We start from the raw sequence: 27,191 nt of genomic DNA on the forward strand, positions 1-27,191 counted from the left end.
CATGCTCTATCTGAATCAAGTATGTTTGATTTTTACTTTCTTGTCCTTATAAAATTAATTAAGTTAAATTAAGTGGGTGATATAAGCAAGAATTTAGTACAACATAAATAATTGACTTACACAAGAGGAGTAGAGATATACATGAAATCTAATAAGTGTAAGCAGCTTATGAAGACAATGGCAGTAATACTATAGAATGTACATTCTGCTTGTTTATAGGTGTATGACTATAAATAGGTTTAACTCTTAATAGGAAAAATGACAAGTATGTAGTCTGACAGGGCTTAATTAGATCAGTTGTCACCAAGCATCAAACCCTCAGGTTTTATCACGCAAAACCTATAATCCTTAAAGCAGAGTGAGAAACAGAAGTACTGAATATAAAATACGAACCACTCTAATTACACAAGTTGCATAAGCCGCCTAAATAGTACAAAGTCCTCATCTATGCAATATGGATATGATGAAGACAAATGAGCAGGAACGTTGGTGTCAGCGTTGTGGAAACTGGAATACAATGGAAGACATTTTGTTACCTTATATAAATCATAAACAGGTACGAAACCCTTTACGCAAACTGCTTGGGACCAGGAAAAGGTTTGGATTTTAGAATATTTGTATATTTGAATCTGTAAAATGGGGCAGCTTGTAAACAACAATATCTTACGTCATTTAGACAATATTTACGTCATAATACAGCTGATACACGTAACCGAAAGGTAGTTTATATCATCTGTATTGCCTTTGTATAAGTAGTACCATTGATTGGAGTATTGCAGTAAGCAATGATACTTTTTTATTGGACTAACTATACATTTATAAGATAACAAGCTTTCGGAAGTATATAAGTATATAAGTAGTACCATAAGGAAGACAGTACTGGAATCAGAAAGGTAATAGTTGTTGTTTTAAATAAACATAGACTAGAATTTGTATTTTAAAAATCAAAAACCAAACCAAAGACACTGACAGAGAAGATTGTGACTATCTGGTGAAGAAAAAAATGGAGAGTTTTAGGCAGATCTGTGTATCTCTTTTACTGTTCTTCTTATTTTACAAATAAAACAACAGTTTCTCAGCAGACCTCATATAACTTAGTGCAGCTGCAGCGTCAGTGAGTCAGGCATGTCAGTTAGTGGCTTCCTGGCTGTAAACAGCTAGGGAGAGAGGGGAAAACATCAGTATAGTACTTAGCTATATATATCATTTTAGTGTATAATGTCCCTTTAAGCTTTTCAATAATAGCAGATGTTCACCTAACACATAAATAGCTTGCAAATCACAACCAGTGTCTCTGCAACACTTAAAGGGACAGTATACACTCATTTTCATATAACTGCATGTAATAGACACTATTATAAAGCATAAGATGCACAGATACCGATATAAAAATCCAGTATAAAACGGTTTAAAAACTTACTTAGAAGCTCTCAGTTTAGCTCCGTTGGAAAGGTAGCTGGAAAGCCCACTGCAAGTGGGAAATAAGACACTCCCCCCTCCCCCTTCTTTTGCATATGAAAAGACCCTTTACACAAACAGGAGCAAGCTGGAGAAGGTAGCTGACGGTATTCACATAAAACTTTGGGGCTTGGTTAGGAGTCTGAAAATCAGAGCAATGTTATTAAAAAATAAGCAAAACTATACATTTATTTAAAAAAAAAACCTTTATGGGCTATATAAATAGATCATCTACAAAACATTTATGCAAAGAAAAAATGAGTGTATAATGTCCCTTTAATAGATCAACTGGATTTTTTTGAAGGAAAGAGTCATATTGTCCATTTGGCAAAGGTACAAATAGTGAAGAGAAGTACAGTTCTGTAATAACAAAAGCTGATTACTTACCCTACTATATTCTGGATCCACTATGGAAACTAAGGCATGAAAGATTGGTAGGCCTTCCTCAACCCATGTAAGTTAGTGTAACTGTCATGTTAATATTAACAGCTGCCTCATCCATCCATCAGATAAAACCCACATAGGCTGCAGCATATCCTCTATACGGGCCAGACAAGCAGGATGAAAAGCAACTCCAGATTTAAACAATGACAGAGATATGTATTACATTTTTATGTATTTAAAAGCTACTATTTGATTTTTTGAAAGGCTAGAAAGAAACTCAGGGTAATGTTGTTCAGATGCCTGATTTATAGAATGTGAAATATCTTCTTTTTTAAGCTGTCTGTCGCCAAATGTTAGCACTAAATATTTGGCCTAGGTTAGACACATAGCTGAACTTAGTACAAAGGATTCTAAAACACCAGGAGAGAGACACACAGAACCCACAGCACTTGCAAACAGTAGATTAGCAATATTTAGATATAGATGATGTGAAATTAAAACAATGTTTGTAATTCTATGAGAATTATATTAAGGGCAAAATTTATCATATGGCGAATGACTGCAATTGAAGGCTCGCTCATTTGAGCCTGCAACTGATATTTATGAAGCAGCGGTTTAAACTGATGCATCATTAACTCTCTTGCCAATTAAGAGTTGGCTGATGAAAATCACCCTGGATTGATTCGACCTGAGTGATTGACAAGCCCTACTCTCAAGAAATTTGTTGCGTAAGGATAGGGTGGCGGGCTTACACAAGCGTTCATCGATGCAATGTTAAATATGCCCCCACAATCTGCGATCAAATGTGGACAGGTTCACAACATGTGAATCCTGTCCACTCACTAAATGATTAATCTTGCCCTAAATGTTACATTTGCTAATTTAATTTTAGTGTAATTAAATGTTATACTTGAAGTAAAGAAATATAGAATCATTTTGTAGTAGAAACAAACATCAAGGGGAACATTCACTTTACCACTGAAATTCTATCTTTGAGATTCCCCTTCATCAGGTGTATCAAAAAGTTATATACAAACAATTTAACTTTTTCACTATATATAGCGATTTATCTTGTGGACAAAGTAAGCTAATCAGGTAAAACATACTGTACCAGATTACAATTCAAGCACAAAAGTGTAAGGGTTATTGAGTGTAAACATTGCTGGACCACAATTCATACTGCTTGCATTTTTGCTCTGGCAATACAAGTCCTTGATTAATATTTATTTTGTGCGCCATAGTATTGTGCACAGGACACTATAGTATTCATGTCAGGTGCACAATTTCCCTCAAATGATAGATTTCTGTAATGGACTGCACACAACTCCATACCAGACTACACAATGACAGAAACAAATATTTCTCAAGTTTTTGGTTAATCTGTTTACAATACACTAAATACCTGTTTTTCAAAAGCGCTAAAAGAGAAAGCCAATGACTAACCGCTGCTAACGTTTCCCATTGAAGATACAGGGAGCACTAAAAGTGCTGTGGTTAAGCATTATCCTTACTATTTGTAATTCTCAATCATGCAGTATATTTATTGGGCAAAGTTTAGTGCAAATAAAGCACAGCATACAATCACATCCCGCTTGTAATCTAGACCACTGTGTTATATGAAGCACTGTTTCATGATTTTAAAAGAAATCAAGAGGGATTTAAAAAAAAAAAATGTTTGTAAAGAGAAGAGGCTAAAACATTTCTAGAGAAGAACGTGTACAGTTATGCTGACAGGAAAGACGTTAAAAGAAAAGTAACATAAAATGCTGTTTGCTGTAACAAATTCTAATCAGATTAGAATATTTAGAAGAGCTGGCATCTAGTTCAAATAGATCCCAAAGGCTGATCATTTGCTTAAAGAATAATGATCTCCTTACTGTGTGATTTACATGATCACCTGCCTGACACATGCTTTATTTATCCATGGTTTTGCACCATGCTAACATCACAGTGGTAATCACAGTGATAATACTTTTTGAGAACTTTTTTTTTTTTTTAAATGGCTTTTGGACTTTTTCTAATTCAACATCTTTGATGTCCTGAAAACCCATTTTGGCACCTCTTGCACAGCATACTTTGCCTGTTTGCAGGGCTTTGTTTTAGTGTTAAAGTATTGGCGTTGCGGAATCTGTGGGTGCTCTACATAAAAATAAAGATGATGATGATAGTAATAATAAGAATATTTGCTTATATTCAGTTCCCCTGTTAATAAACCTGGTAATTTCCAGGTTTAATAAATATTAAAATCGTAGCTCAGATCACACGTTTAAACTATGAAATGTACATAATAGATACAAATGGTTAAAAGTGTATGTTACAGTTAAAGTGCAAAAAACAGTTAATGTGCACATTACCTAGCTAATCTGCAGATTAACTGATTTGCTCAGTTAAAGTGCAGAATCTGCACTTTACCTAGGTAATGTGCACATTAACTGCTTCCGTGTAGTTAAAGTTGGAAAAGTTTGTTTCTCTCATGTAAACTGTTTATTGAAAAAGAAGCTGAAGAATGTTCCGATTTCGGCCGAGGGCAGATACGCTCCAGAGTGCTCTGTTCTAATCAGAGCCTCGGGCGCCGCAACTGCCTCTGGGAACCTTACCATGGGTCACAGCCCGCACATCTTGAAATTCTCTGTCTGGGAAATTATCTATCGAATCTATCTATTTATTATAGATTCGATAGATAGATAGATAATTTCCCAGACAGAGAATTTCAAGAGATGCGGGCTGGGACCCATGGTAAGGTTCCCAGAAGCAGGTGCAGCACCAGAGGCTCTGATTAGAACAGAGCACTCTGGAGCGTATCTGCCCTCGGCTGAAATCGGAACATTCTTCGGCTTCTTTTTCAATAAACAGTTTACATGAGAGAAACAAACTTTTCTAAAAAGCTAAAGTGCTTGAAAGTGTATTATTTGTTTTTCAACTGTATTATCACAGATACATTACAGCTAGAATGGCAGATATTTCACATTCTCAGTACGATGTTCTTACATTTATTTGTGCTCATTGCATAATTCCACAATGGGTTGCAGGGAAGTCGATTCTGTAACAATTCAGAATGCAGAATGGGAAATATACAATGCTTAGAAGTGTAGAGGCCAAGATGCTAATAAATGCAAAAACAGAATGAGAACAGTTGTTATACCCTTGGGAAAACTACTATAAACTTATTAAGAAGTTGAAGTGTGTCTGGGCAATGAATGATGCATAAAGTGTGCCGCACTGCCTTTTAAGATTTTGGTTTTACCTTGTTTATAATAGCACGGGTCCCACCGCAAGCAGCATGACCGTGCTATTATACCCTCCCTTCTGGTCACCCCACAGGGTACGTCACTTGTCCTTAAGGGGTTAATAAATGAGGACCTATGTGATTTACCGCCACAAAGGTGCTAAACAAATAGTTAAAGTCAGCTCTGGAAGGGCATTTCTTGGTTCCCAAAGTGGGAGGTACTTCCCCTGGGGTCAGTGGGATTACTGAGGGGAGCACTGATAGGCATGAGAGATAAGAGGCGGAGCTGAGATTACCGTAGGTAGCACTAGTAGGTAAGGAGTGGAAGAGGATGCTAATGGGTCCCCTAAATCTCAGTGTTGAGAATTAGTTGTACTTTAGTCTAGATGTCTATACTGAAACTACTTTCTTGCTTTGTATTTGACATTTTACTGCTCTCTGCTTTTTAGACTTTTCCTTTTAAGATAGTTCAGGTTTATGCTAAACGTATACTCTTTCTGATTGCGACAGATTGCAGCCACTTGTAGGGAAGGGTTTGAATCCTTTGTTTTTCCAGTGTTGTACATTAGCACATTTTATTAACATTAACTGTATACTTCAGAATTGCTGTGTAGTAGCAGGAAGCATAGTAAAAGGCCTGTTGTGCCTGTCTAAGTAGTTTTGTACACAGTACACATCTAACAATGGTTTTCTAGTCTTCTGTCACCATAAATAAACTGAGCAGGGTGCACTACATAATAAGTAGAATACATTTTCCATAAAGTTTATTGGTGCAGTTGTACAACTATGCTCCAAGCAAAGAAAACAACGTCAGATTTCTAAACATGGTGATTTAAAACTCGTACTAAGTTACATAAAACTAGACACTGGAAAATGTGTATCACTTCATCAAGCCCATCCATCATATAAACACATTTGTAATTTGTGAAATAATTACTAAGGGCCAGAATATGAGTAGAGTGCTAACGTTTACGCGTGGTCTCGGGTGTTTGCGCTCTTCAGGTTTACCGCTGGTGTTACAAGTTAAAAGTAAATATGTTCCCTTGAGCGCAATCGCGATTTACACTAGAATGATTACCATGTCCTCAGAGCTCTGGTTAACTGTTTCGCAAAACTAAAAAGTGTCAAAAAAAAAATTAAAAATACATTAGAAAGTACATTTGCACTTATAATAACACTGTCTAATAACATTATTCTAAAACAAAATTGCACACAAAAGTTACATTAGAAAGTACATTTGCACTTATAATAACACCGTCTAATAACATTATTCTAAAACAAAATTGCACACAAAAGTTATTAAGGCTCAAAGATATAAGATCTCAGGTGTAAGAAAAAAAAGGCAGCCAAAGGACTTTAACATAAACATACATACATTTACATCACTAAAAATGCATATGTATGTATATACACTTACCGGCCACTTTATTACACCTGTTCAATTGCTTGGTAACACAAATTCCTAATCAGCCAATCACATGGCGGCAACTCAATGCATTTAGGCATCTAGACGTGGTGAAGAAGACTTGCTGAAGTTCAAACCATTAGAATGGGGAAGAAAGGAAATGTAAGTGACTTTGAACGTGGCATGATTGTTGGTACCAGACAGGCTGGTCTGAGTATTTAAAAAACTGCTGATCTACTGGGATTTTCATGCACAACCATCTCTAGGGTTTACAGAGAATGGTCAGAAAAAAGAGAAAATATCCAGTGAGCGGCAGTTGTGTGGACGACAATGCCTTGCTGAGGTCAGAGGTCAGAGGAGAATGGGCAGACTGGTTTGAGATGATAGAAAGGCATCAGTTACTCAAATAACCACTTGTTACAACCAAGGTATGCAGAATACCATCTCTGAATGCACACCACATCGAACCTTGAAGCAGATGGGCTACAGCAGCAGAAGAACACACTGGGTTCCCTCCTTTCAGCTAAAAACAGGAAACTGAAGCTACAATTCGTACAGGCTCACCAAAATTGGACAATAGAAGATTGGAAAAATGTTGTTTGGTCTAATGAGTCTTGATTTCAGCTGAGACATTCAGATGGTAGGGTCATAATTTTGCATAAATAACATGAAAGCATGGATCCATTCTGCCTTGTATCAACGGTCTAGGGTGGTGGTGGTGGTGTAATGGTGTGGGGGATATTTTCTTGGCACACTTTGGGCCCCTTAGTACCAATTGAGCATTGTTTAAATGCCACAGCCTACTTGAGTATTGTTGCTGACCATGTCCATCCCTTAATGACTACAGTGTACCCATCTTCTGATGGCTACTTCCAGCAGGATAATGCACCATGTCACAAAGCTCAAATAATCTCAAAATGGTTTCTTGAACATGACAATGAGTTCACTGTACTCCAATGGTCTCCACAGTCACCATATCTCACTCCAATAGAGCACCTTTGGGATGTGGTGGAACGGGAGAGTCACATCATGGATGTGCAGCCGACAAATCTGCAGCAACTGCATGATGCTATCATGTCAATATGGACTAAAATCTTGGAGGAATGTTTCCAACACCTTGTTGAATCTATACCACAAATAATTAAGGCAGTTCTGAAGGCAAAAGGGGGTCCAACCTGGTACTAGCAAGGTGTAAGTAATAAAGTGGCCGGTGAGTGTATATGTGTCTATATATGTGTACATATGTATTTATATGTGTATATATGTATTTACAGATATATATATACATATAAAAACACATAAATGCATATGTACACATATATAGAAGTGCATTGGAGCCCTTTGCAGTCAAGTAGATGAAAAAATGTAAAAGCATATATATGCAATATTCATATTTAATAAAGTGTTTAACTCTTTACTGTAAATATTTCATATTCAAATGTTCTTCACATAGCGGAGTATTTATAAATAGCCATTCCTATATATATATATATATATATATATATATATATATATATATATATATATATATATATATATATATATATATATATACACGGAAGGGAACTGCATTCCAAGCCCGGACCAGGTACACATCCAGTGACTCAGCAACATCCCAGCCCTGGGTGCTAAATAGCACTCCAAAAAAGCTGTGATGTCACCAGAGCCACAGGCAGTTAACCCCAGTCTGGAATGGGTGCAAGAAACAAGGGGGATTACAAACAAAAAGTAATACAACACAGAGACACCCAGCACTCACCAGCTAGCTCACAGCTAAGATAAAATCACAACTGGAAAGGTTAGTTACCGCATCTGGCCAAATGGGAAAAGCTCAGGCACCACGTCAAGGTCCTTTCCACTGCCTGAGTCCCTAACACAGCCACACCATGCGTGTTTAGCTATACCGATATATAATTATATATAGATAGATAGATAGATAGATAGATATAAAGGTAATAGAAGACAGCACTCACTGGGCTTAAGGATAAGCAATAGAAGCTTTTATTTACGTGACGTTTCGGGGACAGCTCCCCTTCATCAGCCTGGTCGTAAATAAAAGCTTCTATTGCTTATCCTTAAGCCTAGCGAGTGCTGTCTTCTATTACCTTTATCTCTACCTGCATTCAGCACCCTGGCAACTGGACACCTGTTTGTGCGAGTGCACCAGCCTCTGTGAATATATATAGATATAGAGGTATAGATATATATTTGTGCAAAAAACATCTTGTATGTGAATAACAAAAGAACAATGGAATGTGAAATATTTTCACATGAAATATGTCGCACATGAGAATATGCGATTGGGTTGCCCATGAGTAGGGTGTTTTTTTTCCTCACTTGTTTTTATTAATTGACTTCTATGAGGGAATACTTGAACGTGCATGTGATATTGTAACTTCGGCTTTTTGCACTTGTGGGTTTAGCATGTAAGGGAAAACAGTTTACTTTCAACACATAATACAAGCGCAATCCAACAAGCACCAAAAAGCTTACTTCTAGCGCAAATAATGCTCAAGCAGAAGCATTAGATAGCGCTCCACTCATAATCTGGCCCTAAATGTTACATTGTTTGAGGGTATATGGAACAAGTTGTCCTTAAAGGAGCAGTAAACACCTTTAGATATTTATATTTAGAATGCTCAGTTATAGATAGTAAGATAACTTTGCAATGTACCTTAATTATTTTTTATTTAGTCCCATTTCAATGTAATTTAGCTCTGAAAACTGTTGATTTTTGAATTCACAGAACAAGAAGTGCACCCTGCAGACTTCTCAAAGCTATATATTCCCATTATTTGACTTAGCAGATAACAACTGCAAAACAATATCCTTTATGCTAATATAATGACTGTAGTTTGCCTTGCTGTCTGCAGACACAAGCCTGGATTGGATTTTCCAAATAATACAAGTGGTGAGTGGAGTTTGGCTATTGAAAAAAATTTGCAGCAAACAAGGTGTTAATTTGTTTTAAAATGTTTAGACTTGGGTAATATAGCAAAAGAACAGAAATATATTGTCATTACAAGGTGTTTACTGTCCCTTAAAATACATTATTATGGGAAGAAAAACAAACTACAAAAGCAACACAATTCTGTTCTTGCAAGTATCTAGCAAGAGCAGATTTTTATACTCATTAAATTTTAGGGACCAGATCGCACTGAAATTACTGTTGTTTAGTAACAGTGAGCTATTTGTGTGTTACTAAATAATATGGCTGCTATAACACTGCCATCTATATCACAATACCACACCTCGCTACATAAACCACTAATCACAATTACCCTTAGTATCTAAGCAACCTCAACACCTAAAAGCATAATACAACCCCCCCAATAAAAACATCACGCAAAAGAAACAAATAAAGGGATATGAAACAGTGCTCATTTAGTAAAAATAATATTAAATTAAAGGATTACTTTCTGTTATAATTTTTAAGCTAAACAACTAACATATTAAAGTTAATAAACATTAATTAAAACCTACTGACCTATATTTTCTCCAAAACGAAGTTTCATAACGTTCTAAAAGTTATATCTTTTATTCGCAGATGATGTCACGTTATCCTGCCCACTATTTTCAGCACTGCGTGTTCAAAATACTTAAACCAATAACTTTGTGTTTAAAGTCCCATTTTGAAACCTAGGTATTGTAAACGGATTGGTACAGAGCAAAGGATACCCACGGAGTGGGTTTGGAAAACAATTAAATTTGCAGACAAGATTTCTGACATACGGTAGAGATATGTTAATGAAATGCTATTGATAAAAAGCGTATTTGGGGTAGGTAGTTAGTAACAGGCAGAGAAAATATTTACTTACAGTGGCCCTTTAAAGTAAACATAAAAGGAAACAGATTAAAAAAACAAACAAAAACCAGAAAACAATTTACTTGCTAAATGAGCACTTAGAAATTCTCAGTGTAGCCACTGCCAGCTACCATTACAGATATTAAGTTCTATTGTCATATGCTTTTTGCATCAAAAGTCTACTGAGCACAGGCAATAAATCGACTACAGTTATAATAGGTGTCTCCTAGCAACATGCCAAAGGAAAATCTGCTCATTTGCCTTCCTGTAGCCCTTGTGGGGCAGTGACAGGAAGCAATGGAACCCTTCACAAATGAAGTTTAAAAAAAAAAAGAAAGAAAAAAAAAGGTAAAATCCTTTTAAAACCAGGACTAAAACATATTGCAATGATTTAAATGACGTATAACCAACTGTTTAGTGTTTTTGTTTATTACAACAATAAAACTGATTGTTTTATATCTATTTAATATAATCCCAAATGTGCATCTTTCATCCTAGCTCAAATATTATAATAGCTTCAAACTCTTCTAGACATCAGTAGCGGAGACCCTTGAGGTCGCTTTCCTTACTGTGGAAACATCTGACCATGATTCTTCTGAGGAAGTCTCAAAAGTACAGGGGGCTTCAGTATTAGATAATCTGGAGTTTATAGTTGCAGGGTCTTCAAAAAACGAGGAAGGTATAGTTGCCAATATAAAAAGAAAAAAACAGAAGAGGCAGTAGGGGTAGGAAAGGAAAAAGACAAAAAACGGTATCAAACCAGGGCCAATCGGACTCAGGTCCGCAAATATGTTTGAAAAATGTAGTTAACTTATCCCAGTATAAACTTTCTAGTGCTGAAACTGAAGTTTTGAGCCTGGGTCTAAATTTTTCTCCCACTACCCATTTCAGCCTCTTCGACACCATCCTGGATGTAAACAAATTTGATAGAAAATGAACACTTAAAAAACATTTTTTTGTAGCCAGACAGGATGATGCAGAGGAAAGTCCTGTTTATGGGGAGGTCCCTATGAACAACAGGTCGCAACAGAATATGTTAGATTTTAGGGATCAGTGTGCAGTGTTGGATATGTTTACTTTAGAGGAAAACAATTTGGGAATAGGAACTGATCTTACATCTATACCTACCCAAAGTGTATCTAAAAGCAGAAGCACATTTTACCCAGTACAGACTAGGGGCAAAAGTATAGACATATTCCAGAGAACAATTGAACAGAAACTAGAATCTTTAGCTAAAATAACTGAAATGAAACAAAAGAGAATTTAAAACAAATATCGCAATAACCTCACAAGTAATCAATTCAAAGCCCTTTCTATTCATAAGGAGAATCACAACATTGTAATTAAAGCATCCGATAAGGGTGGAGATGTTGTGGTTATGGACAGAGAATATTACCAGTTTGAGGCTATGCGACAGTTGAGAGACAAAGAAGTGTATGAGAAATTAGGGGAATAATCCCACTAAACAGTTCAGATTGATCTTGGAAAGAATTTTGAATTTAGCTTGTCTGATTGGCATTTTAACAGAACAGAGAAAAGAACAGTTTTTGCCAATAGCACCTAATATTCCTATATTCTATTTCCTCCCTAAATTGCATAAAGATCCTGTACAGCCTCCTGGTAGGCTGATCATATCGGGGGTTGACTCCCTTTTGGAGCCGACCTCGGAGCTGATCAACACTTTTTTGCAACCTCTAGTGGCAGAACTTTTGAGCTACATACGGGACTTTACCCAAGTACTTAACAATATGCAGAGTATACAGTGGAAATCTACAAATATATTTGTCACTGTTGATGTGACATCTTTGTACACCTCCATCTCACATCACAGGGGTTGCAGGCCATTTCAGATATACTTGACAAAATGTCTATCTATTCTGAAGACATCAAACACTTTTTAATAGTGTTAACACATAATTATTTTTTATTTGAGGGGTCTTACTATCTGCAGAGACGTGGGACAGCGATGGGGGAAAAATTTGCCCCCAGTTAAGCCAACCTGTACATGGGTTGGTGGGAGATGCTCCACGTCTATGCAGATAGTAACCCCTTCAAAGATCATATTATTTATTATGGCCAGTACATTGATGACCTCTTGTTGGTGTGGGATGGAGATGAACAATCTGTTCTCTCCTTTTTTGAATATCTGAATCACAATGATTTTAATTTAGGCTTTGTGGGTGGTCAGCATGACTCCAAAATCCAATTTTTGGATACAGAATTATCTGTGAATCCTGAGGATTATACCATTATAACAGATTTGCATAGAAAACCTACAGGGGGTAACACGATACTTAATTACAAGTCATGTCATCCCAGAAATGTTGTTAGAGCCATACCTAAGGGTCAATATACCCGTACTAAACGGATCTGTTCAAATGATGCTTTATATAAACAACAATGTGATATATTAAAGGAGAGATTACTAGCGAGGGGTTATAATGAGAAACTGTTAGGTTCAACCAAAACATTAGTAGATGATATCCCACGTGATTCACTCCTATCTTATAGAAATAAAAAAGGAAGGAAAGGGAAAAAAATGTTTTGGGTAAAATAATCTTCAGCACACCTTACAGCCTAGAGTTCAAAGATGTGTGTAATATAATCAAAGAATGTCTTCCTATCCTTAATGTAGATCCTATTCTGACACAGGTAGTATCTATGGGCATACAGTGTGTATCCATAAAGGTCAAAACAATAGGGAATATTGTAGCTCCTATTTACCTGAAAGAAAAATGACCACTTGGCTAAATAGGAGGTCTGTTTTTTTCAAATGCAGGGCCAGAATTTGTAAAACTTGTGATTATGTAGTAGAGGGCGAAACTTTTGCATCATATGTAACTAATAGGGAATATAATATCAGATTTAGTTTGAGTTGCAAGTCTACATATGTCATATATATTTTGACCTGTAGGGGGTGCTTTATACAATATATAGGTAAAACCAAGAGACCCCTAAAGGTGAGGGCCCTAGAGCACATTAGGGATATTGAAGACCCTAATGTATTCACCCCAGTGGCTTCACATTTCAAGAATGAACATGGAGGTGATCCCTCATTGGTGTCCATTCAAGCTATAGACCATGTCCCGTTTTCTAAAAGAGGAGGTGACAGGGAGTATAGGTTAAGCAAAAAGGAAGTGAAATGGATTTTCTATCTTAATACCAGATCTACCCTTAAGTCTTAATATGGAGGCTGACGTCAACCTCTTTATATAAAAATTGGCCTTGAAAATTGGCTTTATTTGTGTAGGAAATTGCTTATTTCTAATTCTTAGTCACAAGGATTTTTATTATTATCATATATTATGTTTTCATATCTAGTATGCAGAATTTTTCTATACAGATATTTTTCAGCTTGTACATATTATTGAGTGATTCGACATGTTATACAGTCTCTTAAGGGGTTAATTTAGTAACATGTTTTTAATTATTGTATCAGCTATTTCCCTTTAAGTAGGACTGCAGACTGCAGACAGACTAACCTCTGTAGCAGTGATCAAGTGCGGTAGCCCCGCATGAAACGCGTATGCTGATCGTTTGCTGTCTGACTGGTCATCAATGTTATTGAATGACCAGTTTCTGTTTACCTTTTGTTTTGCAACTTATTTGTTTTTAGTGCACAGTCATCTAATAAACGTTTGTTTTTTGAGGATATCGTTTCCAGGGTAGCCGAATACTTTGTTTGTTGTTTGCTGCACGGCTCGCAGTCGACTTTGTGTCCTGGGCGGAGACACCTTTTCCTTGGCTCCTGGACATCGTTGGATGTTACGGGTAGGAGTCGTGACATGGTGCACACGCCGAAGATACGCTGGTCACTATACATCGAACGCTGAAGCTGGTAAGCACCACATAGAGCTTTCCTTACTGTGGTCTGGACTTACTCCAGGGATCCCTAATCTAATGGTTTATTATTTATTTTGTTTTAGTAGAATCAGTTTATATTAGACATTGTATATTATATTAGATAAACAAGTAAATCCTGATGTTGTTCTAGCAACTTCGTTTTCCAGTTTAGAATTCTATTCTATTGTGTGTGCATGGGGAACAATATGACATCATCATGATACTAACAGCCTTTAAATATAATTTGTATTTTTTTTTTTTAGTAACAGTTTTGTTTTATTGATCAGACAGCCTATTGTTTCTTGATCCAGAAACTAACAAAGTCACAATGTACATGACAACACTGTGTAAAACATGACACTTTCACAGCCTTTCTTCAAATCGTTCTTCAGTGTTTGGAAACAGGGTTGGACTGGAAAAACAATAAAGATCTTAGCACACATTAGGGTTGATAAGTGAGTCTTCTATATTTCTCTCCACAATAATTAAAACTTTGTACCTCTGTGCTAAGTATGAAGCTGTAGTCAGCATCCCTCTTGTACCCTTCTGCTCTGCTTATATCCCTACATACTGTATATATGTATCCAGTGTGTTTGCTTAGTCCATTCATTTAGAGCCAGATTACAAGTGGAGCACTATTTAATGCTTTCACTAAAGAGCTAATTGCGATACAAGTAAACTTTTTTTCGCACGTCAGGATGTGCTCGTTTTGTTAAAAAGTTATTGCTCTTGCCCTAACCCAAAGTGCGCAAAAATCCGAACTTAGAATATTGCGCATGAGATAACCTATTCCCCCTAGATGTCAATGGAGATGGAGTAGAAAAAAGTAGAAAAAGCCTAACACCCTACTTGCTTGTAAACCTGATCACATATTCTCATGTGCGCTAACCCGACATGAAAATATAAATATTTCACACTAAATTGTTCTTCACATAGAATAGTATTTTATATTCATAAATAAATATTTCTACACATATCTGATGGTATTTTGGTACAATATATATTTATGCCTATATATATATACATAATTATATACAGTATAGGTATAGATATATACAGATATATATAGGAATATCTATTTATAAATACATAGAACATATTCTGCTTTGTGCAGAACATTGGAATGTGAAATATGTACAGCAAACACACAGTATAACACTTTATTCAATATGAATATTGCATAAATATGCTTTTCCATGTTTTCATCTACTTTACTGCAAAGGGCTCCAAAGCAATTATATATATGTCTATATGTGTGTACAATACATATGTATTTATTCGTTTATATGTGTATATAAGCTTTACATTCCTGTTTTTTTAAATAAGGATAGCAAGAGAACGAAGACAAATTAACAAAAGGAGTAAATTAGAAAGTTGCTTAAAATTACATGCGCTATCTGAATCATGAAAGAAAAAAAATGTGTTTAGTGTCCCTTTAAAGCCTTTGCCTGCCTTTTTTTCTTTTTCTTTGAACCTTGATAACTTTTTTGTGCAATATTTTTTTTATATAATTTTTATTAGCTGGTGTTATTATGAGTGTAACTATACTTTTTACTGTATTTTTGATGTGTTTTGTGCAACTTGCGAAACAGTTAACCAGTGCTCTGAGGTCGCGCTAAGTCCAACGCCTGTTAACTTTAATTGCTCTCAAGTGATCGCGTTTACTTTCAATTTGTAATACGAGCAAAAAACCTGATGCGCCCAAACACCTGTGATAAGCCCCTTATGTCTCACGCATAACTGTTAGCGCTCCACTTGTAATCTAGCTCTTTATGGGGTTTAAAATATAAAGTTTAATGTCCCTTTAAGGGAGCAAGAAGTCTTCAAATAGGTAAGTCATGTGTTTCCTCTTTAAATATATACAAATGTAATTCAATAAGATTTTAAATACCCTTTTTCTCCCTTTAAGTTTCACCTCCTTCATTATTCTGCTAGGGGGTTGTCAAAAGTCTTTTCCAGGCTAATTAATCTAGTTGATGTTTGATGTGTCTGGAGTTTTAGTGGATTTTAATAAGGGCTTCCAAAAGCAGCTAATGCCTACTGCCAAGCAATATTTCCATCTACCCTGAAGTATACAGGTATCTTAACAATAAATAAGATGCTGTAGAAAAAATAATAATATATTGTTTAATCTAATTACTGATTACTAGTGATCAAAGGTTTTACAATAATATAAAATCACCAATGTCTTTCCTATATAGCATTATAAAAAAAAAAATATAAGTTACATGGCCAAAGGGAGGCACTTTTTTGTAGTGTTGTATCTTTAAAGGAACACATTTAATTTAAATAATTAACTATGCAAGATTATATACTAAAGAGTTACACTTTTTATGTTTATCATATATCAGTACTTTAGGTCTGATATAAAAATAATTGTTTTAAAAGCATTTTATTAGTATGCTCTCCAAAGTTTTGTAAGTCTAGAGCCGTCAAGGGATAAACCCTTTGAGAAGTCTGATAAAATAAGAGTATCTTTGATGTGGCCAATAAAATTATATATCTAATAATACAGATAATATGTCTGGAGATTACCAGACAGTGGATATAATTTGGGACTATATCCTTAAATGCACATTTGTTACTAACAAATGTGTACTTAAGGATATAGTCCCAAATTATATCCACTGTCTGGTAATCTGCTTCTCCTTTGAAAGACAACCTGCAAAAGAAAAATACCTGCAAATGGTGAAGTATGTTTAAAATATTGCATACATATATAACAAGAGCCGTACTCACATCTTATTGAGCTTATAACTTAGTGCTAAAGTGTGTGCGCTTAAGAGGCAGATGTAGGAAATACTGCTCTCATGGAGTCTTCCCTTAAAAATTACTCTATAATCAATAACCAGAACCAGGTAAAAGCTAATGCATTTAGGGCTCTATGTACTAAGCAGCCAAAACTGCTCCAGAGCCCTTGCAGAGCAGGTTTGCATATGCGAGCCTACTTCCCGCAATATAAGAATCAGCGGTCATTAGACCGATGCTTCTTACACCCTATGCCACCTCTGAGGTGGCGATGGAAAATCACAGAGAGTGAGCTCAGTCTCTGAGATTGACAATCCCTTCTCTCATGCAATTGGTTGTGCGAGAGAAGGGGTGGGTATTACACGCTCACTTGATTTGTACTTATGCTGTAAACGGCTAAACTATAACACATGTGAAGAAGTTAAGCCCGAGTGACAGTCTGCGTATTTTAACAATAAGAGCTCCATGTACGAAGGCATGAGCAGACAAGCTTCTCAACTTGAGAAGTTGTCTGCTCAGCTTCCCTACATACAGGCAGCGGACGAACAGGATCTGCTGCTGCCCGTATGTAGCGAAGGCGAGCAGACAACTTGTATTACATGACATGTATGACAGCTTAGCCATTTACAGCATAAGTACAAACAATACTCACAGTTCAAAAGTGAGCTCCACCTTCCCACTCCCAGTGACATTTGTCTGTAACATCCAACGTACGTTTCACTGATTAGCTGTTTCAAGGATTGGAGTGTCTGAATGACAGTCTGTGTATTTTAACAATAAATGTATCAACTTTTACTTGGTTCCGGTAATTGATTTTGCAGGGAATTTGCAGGTCATTTTCTTTTGGAGGTTTACCAGACAGTGGATATAATTTGGGACTACATCCTTTAGTGCATATTGTCACACATTGTTGGTATCACTTTTTATTTAATTTGTGTATATATAAGTGGCAATTTTATTTTTTGTTACTTTTAAAATTATATATGTAAATTAGCTTGTGCATCGCTGTAAGCTGGAATTCATTTACTCGTATTTATTGCTATTTATTAGTCACTAGATAATTATGGCTGGACACATTGGTATCTACAGTATATGATATAGGTAGCAGTGATACTGATATAACTCTAATTGCAGTTCCCACCAAAGTTAATCCTTAAAGTCTTCAACTCAATTTGCCACAATTACGTCAAAAGCCACCAATCAGCAGCTCCTGAGCCTACCTAGGTATCCTCTTCAACAAATGGTATCAAAAATACAAAACAAATTATATAATAGACATCAATTGGAAAGTTGTTTAAAATTACTCGCTCTAGCTGAATCATAAAAGAAAAAAAAGGAAGTTTCATGTCCTTTTAAATAGATTTTTGTGTAAAAGTTGTGTGTACAGATTTTGCTTTTTGGTAATCTTCATGATTGGTTATTGCTTGAAAGGTTTTGCTATTCCTCTTTAAATAAATCAGGCTAAAAATTAAAGGGACAGTATACACACATTTTCATATAACTGCATGTAATAAACACTACTATAAATAATAATATGCACTGGTACCAGGGGCGTATTAAGGCATAGGCCAACGAGGCCGGTGCCGAGGGCAGCAGATTTTTTGAGTCCCTAGGGCCACTCTACTGAACACAGGGTCGCGTGGCTAAATCAACCAGGGCCCGGCTATTGCTATAATATGGGATTGTATGTGGGTGCGCATAACGTGGTGACAGTGGAGGCGGAGCTCACTTGCGCAGCCTGGCCTGGACTGAGAGGGAATGTGGTATTCTTCCTGGCTCCACCGCATGATTGAGACTCACACAGACTACACAGTGCAGTGTGCACTACACCGTGACCACTGTGAAACAGCATATGCCTTTCTCAGAATTTTGAGTTCCTAGGGCAACACAAAACCTAAATACGCCCCTGACTGGTACTGATATACAAATCCAGCATAAAACCTTTTTAAAAACTTACGTAGAAGCTCCCAGTTTAGCACTGTTGATGAGGTTAGATTGGGACACCCACTAAAAGGGCTCGGAAAGCAGAAACAGGCAGATACTCCCCTTCCCCTGCATATGAAAAGACCCATTACACAACCTGGAGTCTGTATACATCAGTATACATCTGACACTTTGGGGCTTGGATAGGTGTCTGAAAATCAGCACAATGTTATGTAAAAATAAGCAAAACTATACATTGTTACAAAAACACTGCCAGGTGGGCTATATAAATGGATAATCTACAAAACATTTATGCAAAGAAAAATTTAGTCTACAATGTCCCTTTAATATTATTTCATTTAACCTCTATACGTTTTTGGTGCTGCAGCGCATCAGCTCACACTTCATGCTGAAGCCACATTTTATTCTTTATAGGACAATTATAAAGTGAATGTTGCATGCCTGTCTTTCCTCTCAATAAATCCAGTTTATTTTCTCAGTTTGGCATTATTATTTTAAAAGAAAGAGTATTTCTGTGGTATCCAATAAACTAGGTTATTATGTTATTAAAAACATTATCATAACTCGTTGCTATTCTCATTGTCCTATCTGTTGTGAAGTCTGTTCCAGCAACTGGAAAAAATGACTGTACTTTCCTGGAATTTTCATTGTGCAGTTTAGCCCAGCCCTCTATCGCCCCCTGCTGTTACTTTTTAGACGACATTCAATCTAGAGTGATTTGGATCTAAATAAAACTATTGCAATACTATTATGAATTTCTCACCATTAGCTGATATTATCGGTTATTCTAGAAATCACAATCACAAAATGCATCTGCCAATAAAAACCCTCAAGCATGAAAAAACAACAAAAAAAAGTCACTATTTGCCAAAATGAAGATATCAGTGGTTTATCAGATGACTTGTGTGCAGTTAACCTGTTTTGTTCCAAAATCATAGAGATATGTGTGTATGTCTTTCTCAAAGATTTGAACAGGGGCATTATGGGTACAGTAGACATGTGTGTGTTTTGGGTTATTAGTGTTAAAATGTTTTATTATTAGGTAAAACTTGTATCTGTTGGTAACATTGCTCAGGGCCATTTGCAGTGGTGGGCAAACCGAGCAGTTGCCTGGGGCTCTGGAGCACTATGGCAGCTGTATGACGCCACTGATGTGCGCTGTGATTGAAAAGTAGTACCAGATTATTGTAGCGCTGTGTGGATGCAGGATGTCCAACCCCAGGACACAGAGGGCTGGCTCAGGTGTCAGGGTGCAGCTAACAGGTACTGTAAGACTGGTGGAGAGGAATTCAGCATAAGGTTGCAGCTCCTAAGTAGTGGGGCTAGTGGAAGGCCATATAAAGGCAAGAAGGGGAGCCTGGTGCAGCATAATCAAATAACATAATATTAATAATTATATATACATATATTGTAGATATTCTAGTAACTGCCCTGACTTTGCTTCCTGACGTCAGCCAATAGCAGTCTGGATTACAAGTGGAGTGCACAAATAATAGAGTGGTCTAACACTGCTCAAGTTTAATCAAAAAAGTTTTTATTTTTGTGCTCATATTACAAGTTGAAAGTAATATATTAGCAGTTGAGCGAGATTCTAGGGCACACTAATATCTGAATGTTGGATAGTGAGAGTTTGCTAAATCCATCATATAAAGGACATCTATGGTGGTGTGCTAAAAAAAACTAATGTCTGCTATCGTTCAAGTGCTAAGCCAAAGGTGGGTAATGGACTATGCACAAATGAAGTGAAAAAAAGAAATAAAAGGTAAAATCCCTTTAAAATGATGATTAATACATATTGCAATAATTTCTATTAAATATAACCCTCTGCTTTGTATGGAGTCTTTTGTTGTTTTCACTAATAAAGTATATGGTCAGTCTATCAGTATCTGACATATGCATAATGTAATACAAATATTTTGCATTTCTAACTGTGCCACACTTTTCAACCAATCACAGTTTTTTTTAACAAAAATCACGTCAACCATAATTCAGTGCAAAGTTTATTTATAACACATTTTACTAATTGCACGACAAAAAATATATAAATTGGACCACTTCCTTAAATCCCATCAGTCTTGAAAAATATTGCCATGGAAGAAAATGGAGTGCTTGTGGCTGCCTTAGAGCCACAATATATCTACCTAATGGGATTGTGGAGGGGGGAGAAGAACAAACATGAAAGGGATGTCATGTGTAGTTTACATGGCAGAAATGGTCAACTTGACTGCGCAGAATGAGAAATCTGTTCCACAATGTCAGAAAAATAATTTCCGACATCAAAAGGAAGGTTTTAAGGAAGAAAAAACAAATAGGCAAATTTAAAAAAAAACTAAAAGCTAAGAACATAATTGGAAAAATTCAGTGACCAAAAATCTAAACAGCATGAAAAAGATTTCCTGAACTTTTTGAGGTTGGAAAAGCCGGTTTTTCCGACATTTCGCAAAAAGATTAATATTTGTTCTGAGGACCCATAACATCCCTTTCATGTGGGTTCTGTGATCCCCTCGCATCCCGCAAATATTGAAAAAAATTTACACAGTGAAGATGAGCGTTCAACAGGTAAGAACCTTTTTTTTTAAAATGTCCCTTGTCAAATTATGTACAAATCATTATTATTATTATTATTCTTCTTTATTTATAAAGCACCAACAGATTCTGCAGCACTGTTCATAGGTAACAAAGATAAAAGGACAGTACAATATGAGACACTAGACAAAATTTAACAAACAAATACAGGAAGAATTGGGAGCCCTGTTCCCGTGGGAACTTACAATCTAAATGGGTAGGAGGGTGAGAAACAGGAGGTGGGGACTGCAAAGTTGGGAATGATGTTAGTGTGAAGTTAGATGAGGCCAACTATTAGGCAAGTGGAATTCATTAGTTACTGATTTGGTTATAGGCTTCCCTGAACAAGAAGGTCTTTAGGGAGCGTTTAAAGGAGGAGAGATTGGGGGAAAATGTGACAGCTCGAGGAAGTGCGTTCCAGAGGGTTGGTGCCGCACGAGAGAAGTCCTGTAGTCTAGCATGAGAGGAGGTGATGGTAGAAGAGGCGAGGAGTAGATCATTGTTGGATCTTAGGGGACGGGCTGGAGTATATTTGTTGATGAGTGAGGACAGGTTTGGGGGGGCTGCATTGGTAAGGGCTTTGTAGGTCAGAGTGAGAATTTTGAATTTAATTCTGCTGTGAATGGGGAGCCATGATGGGACTCACAGAGGGGTGCGGCAGATACAGAGCGTCGGGAGAGGTGGATTAGCCTAGCAGAGGCATTTAGGATGGATTGAAGGGGGGAGAGGTGGGAGAGAGGAAGGTCAGTTAGTAGGTTGTTACAGTAGTCAAGCCGGGAAATTACTAGGGAATGGATTAGCTGTTTAGTAGTTTCAGCACTCAGAAAAGAACGAATTTTGGAGATATTGCGTAGGTGGTTGCGACAGGATGAAGAGAGCGATTGGATGTGGGGTATGAAGGACAGATTGGAGTCGAGTGTAACTCCTAGGCAGCGGGCTTGGGGTGATGGGGAGATAGTGGTGTCACCGACAGTGATAGTAAAGTTAGAAACTGGAGTAGAATTAGTTGGGGGGATTAGAAGAAGCTCAATCTTGGACATGTTGATTTTTAGGTGGTGAGAGGCCATCCAGGAAGAAATGCCAGATAAGCAGTCGCTGATGTGGGAAAGGACAGAAGGAGAGAGTGCAGGGGTGGATAGGTAGATCTGAGTATCATCAGCATAGAGGTGATAGTTGAAGCCATAGCTACTGATAAGTTTACCCAGTGAGGATGTATAAATAGAGAAGAGTAATGGGCCTAGAACAGAGCCTTGAGGTACTCCAACAGACAGAGGTAATGGAGAGGATGAGTCGCCAGCAAATGAGACAGAAAAGGACCTATTAGAGAGATAAGAGTGGATCCAGGAGAGGGCAATGTCACAGAGCCCAAGGGAGTTGAGAGTCCGTAGGAGGAGGGGATGGTCAACAGTGTCAAAGGCAGACAGGTCAAGTAAGATAAGAATAGAATAGTGGCCATTGTTTTTAGTAGAAAGAAGATCGTTAGTAACCTTGGTGAGGGTATGAGGAAGATATTAGGGAACTCACTTCATTCTCAGTGGTTGGGGGGAAGGTACTGAGAGTGTTGGAGGGGGTGACCGGGGGCAGAGATGAAAGGTTGCAGTCTTGTGGTGGGTTGTTATTTCTGATGGTAAGTGTTTTGCTGAAAAAGTAGTCTGCCAAGTCTTGAGCACTAAAGTCAGATGAGGGGAGTGGTGCAGGTGGATAGAGGAGAGTGTTGAAAGTGGAGAAGAGACGTTTAGGGTTTGAGGAGTGAGAAGATATGAGAGAAGAGAAGTAGTTTTGCTTGGCTAAGTGAAGGGCAGAAGAGTAAGAATAAAGAATGAACTTATAGTGTAGGAAATCGGGTTCAGAGCGGGATATCCTCCAGGCACGTTCAGCAGCACGGGAGCATTTTTGTAGATAGCGTGTTTGCTGAGAGTGACAGGGCTGGAGCTGACGATGTGGGGTTTTGCGTATTTGTGGAGGAGCAAGGGTGTCAAGTGCAGAGGAGAGAGTATTGTTATAGTGGCTTGTAGCAAGGTCAGGGCAGGATACCGTGGAAGTGTGGGGAAGGCGTTTTTGAATACGGTTAGAAAGTTGGAGAGGATCCACAGTGTGCAGATTTCTACAGGTGCGGAGGCGGGGGTTAGAAATAGGTTTAGCCTGTACATTGAGATTATAGGTGAGCAGATGGTGGTCTGAGATGGGAAATGAGTGACAGGTGAGGTGACATCAGAAGGGGAGCAGAGGTAAGAGAATACCAGATCAAGAGAGTGTCCGTCATGGTGAGTAGGGAATAGGGTGGATTGTGAAAGACTAAAGGAGTTTGTGAGTGAGAGAAGTTTAGAGGCAGCAGGGGTAGATGGGTTATCAATGGGGATGTTGACGTCCCCTAGGATTAGAGCAGGTGTATTTGTAGAGAGAAAGTGAGAAAGCCAGGCAGCAAAGTTGTCGAGGAATTGGGAGGTTGGTCCAGGGGGGCGATAGATAACTGCCACCTTGAGGGAGAGGAGGGAGAAAATGCGGGTGCAATGGACTTCAAAGGAGGAGAAGGAGAGAGATGGATGAGGATGGAGGTGCTGATAGGAGCAGGAGGGGGACAGTAAGATTCCAACACCGCCACCATGTCTCTCACCTGGCCTAGGTGTGTGGCTAAAGTGGAGACTGCCGTGTGTTAGAGCAGCAATGGAAGCAGTGTCAGAGGAAGAAAGCCAGGTTTCAGTAATTGCTAGAAGATTGAAGGCGTTAGAAACAAACAGGTCATGAACAGTTGTAAGTTTGTTACAGACAGAGCGTGCATTCCAGAGGGCACAAGAAAAGAGAGGGGATAAGTGCTGTGGGTTAATGGAGATGAGATTGTTGGGATCGCGTGACCTTGAGTTTGTATTGTGGGGGACTGAGCAAGAGTGTAAGAGTGTGGTGATTGCTGCAGGGCCAGGGTTAGGAGAGATGTCACCAGTAGTGATGTCGCGAACAGTTCGCCGGAGAACAGTTCCCGGCGATCTTAGCTTGTTCGCGTTCGCCGCGGCGGGCAAACATATGCGATGTTCGATCCGCCCCCTATTCGTCATCATTGAGTAAACTTTGACCCTGTATCTCACAGTCTGCAGACACATTTCAGCCAATCAGCAGCAGACACTCCCTCCCAGACCCTCCCAGCTCCTGGGCAGCAGCCATTTTAGATTCATTATGATCCTGCATTCTTAGTGAGAGGAGTGATAGTGCTGCTGCTGGTGATTTTATAGGGAAATTGATAGCTAGGCTAGTGTATTCAGTGTCCACTACAGTCCTGAAGGACTCATCTGATCTCTGCTGTAAGGACAGCACCCCAAAAAGCCCTTTTTAGGGCTAGAACTTCAGTCTTTTTTTTTTTTGTAATCTAATTGCATTTGCCTGCCTGTCAGCCTGTGTGTGAGGCTCACAGCATATAGTGTGCCTACTTGCTCACTGCCACCACTCATATCTGGTGTAACATTAGTGTAAATTTAAAAAAAAAAAACTTTTACATCAGTTTGCTAGTGTAATCTAATTTCAGTTGCCAGCAGGCCTGTGTGTCAGGCTCACAGCATATAATGTGATTAATTGCTCTGTGCCACCACTCATATCTGGTGTAACATTAGTGTAAATTTAAAAAAAAAAAAAAAACTTTTACATCAGTCTGCTAGTGTAATCTAATTTCAGTTGCCAGGCCAGCCTGCCACTGCCAGCCTCAGTGCCACCACTCATATCTGGTGTAACATTAGTGTAATTTTTTTAAAAAAACAACTTTTACATCAGTCTGATAGTGGTATTTAATTTTAGTTGCCAGGCCAGCCTGCCACTAGTGCCAGACTGTGTGTCAGGCTCACAGCATATACTGTGCCTACTTCCATCCTCAGTGCCACCACTCATATCTGTTGTAACATTAGTGTAAATTTTTTAAAAAATAACTTTTACATCAGTCTGCTAGTGTTATTTAATTTTAGTTGCCAGGCCAGCCTGCCACTAGTGCCAGCCTGTCACTAGTGCCAGCCTGTGTGTCAGGCTCCCAGCATATACTGTGCCTACTTCCATCCTCAGTGCCACCACTCATATCTGTTGTAACATTAGTGTAACTTTTTAAAAAAAAAATTTTTTACATCAGTCTGCTAGTGTTATTTAATTTTAGTTGCCAGGCCAGCCTGCCACTAGTGCCAGCCTGTGTGTCAGCCTCACAGCATATAATGTGCCTACTTACATCCTCAGTGCCACCACTCATATCTGGTGTAACAGTAGTGTACATACCTGATGTTTTAAAGCACGTTATTCCAAACAATTTAGGAATGTTAGGTGATTTATGCCCTTTATGGATTAAAACCAGACTCTGCATCAACTATGTAATTTTCCATGGGAGTTTTGCCATGGATCCCCCTCCGGCATGCCACAGTCCAGGTGTTAGTACCCTTGAAACAACTTTTCCATCACTATTGTGGCCAGAAAGAGTCCCTGTTGGTTTTAAAGTTCGCCTGCCTATTGAAGTCTATGGCGGTTCGCCCGGTTCGCCGGTTCGCGAACAGTTGCGGAAGTTTGAGTCTGCCGTTCGCGAACCGAAATTTTTAGGTTCGCAACATCACTAGTCACCAGAAGCAAGCAGTAGTAGCAGTGAGAGTGACAGAAGGTGAGAGTGAGACTTGTAGGAGCGGGTATGAGTAGACACAGGAGAGTTAGATGGGGAAGTATTGCTAAGGAAACAGAGTAGTTCATGAGAGGACAGCGTAGAGAGCATTGTGCAGGTGTATAGTTAGTAAGGATTACCTGTTAGTGGGGTCTGCAGTTTCCCCTCCAGTTTCTAAACTCAAGTTCTTAACTCGGCCACTTTCAATCTCAAAGCCAAGGCTTCAGAGCCAGCTCTCAGCTGTATATAGTAGTAAAATTAGGGTTGGAATGATTTGATTCAAGGCAGCTGTGTTACAAGTAGACTAGTTAGGTAGACTGGAGTTACACACTTGTAAATTAGTTAGGGGGGTAAGCAAATGGCTGGGGGATGCACACAGAAATTATACAATGGAGCTGATGACAATTATACAGAAAAAGTAAAAAATTCAGACTTCAGAGGAAATGCATACCAGTATGTTGAAAAAACATCAAAGGGACGTGGGATAACAACCAGGGCAAGAAATGCAGAGAAGGAAATGCATACCAGTATCTTGAAAAAACATTAAAGGGATGTGGGATAACAACCAGGGCAAGAAATGCAGAGAAGGAAATGCATACCAGTATATTGAAAAAACATTAAAGGGACAATATTTTTCAGGACTAATTTGTGCCAGAAATGCCAGAGTTCACTAAACTGATATTGGATTCCTCAGATAACTTGATATTTAATTAGCTATTTGTAATGTAACATGTCAAACAATAACAAATAAAAATATAAATATATTCACAGATATAGACATATACAGGGAGTGCAGAATTATTAGGCAAGTTGTATTTTTGAGGATTAATTTTATTATTGAACAACAACCATGTTCTCAATGAACCCAAAAAACTCATTAATATCAAAGCTGAATATTTTTGGAAGTAGTTTTTAGTTTGTTTTTAGTTATAGCTATTTTAGGGGGATATCTGTGTGTGCAGGTGACTATTACTGTGCATAATTATTAGGCAACTTAACAAAAAACAAATATATACCCATTTCAATTATTTATTTTTACCAGTGAAACCAATATAACATCTCAACATTCACAAATATACATTTCTGACATTCAAAAACAAAACAAAAACAAATCAGTGACCAATATAGCCACCTTTCTTTGCAAGAACACTCAAAAGCCTGCCATCCATGGATTCTGTCAGTGTTTTGATCTGTTCACCAT

At 37.9% G+C, this 27,191-nt stretch overlaps 1 long non-coding RNA gene across 1 annotated transcript in view; it reads left to right on the forward strand.

Annotated features, from left to right (window-relative positions):
- Positions 1 to 323: 323 nt before the first annotated feature.
- LOC128663406 (uncharacterized) overlaps positions 324 to 27,191 on the forward strand; it is a 68,414-nt gene continuing 41,546 nt past the window's right edge. Inside the window, exons 1-2 of the long non-coding RNA XR_008402862.1 lie at positions 324 to 556; positions 10,021 to 14,116. This is a non-coding gene — a long non-coding RNA (uncharacterized LOC128663406). The remainder of the gene's footprint in view (positions 557 to 10,020; positions 14,117 to 27,191) is intronic.

This window comes from Bombina bombina, chromosome 6, assembly GCF_027579735.1.
Source record: "Bombina bombina isolate aBomBom1 chromosome 6, aBomBom1.pri, whole genome shotgun sequence".
NCBI classification, from domain to species: domain Eukaryota; kingdom Metazoa; phylum Chordata; class Amphibia; order Anura; family Bombinatoridae; genus Bombina; species Bombina bombina.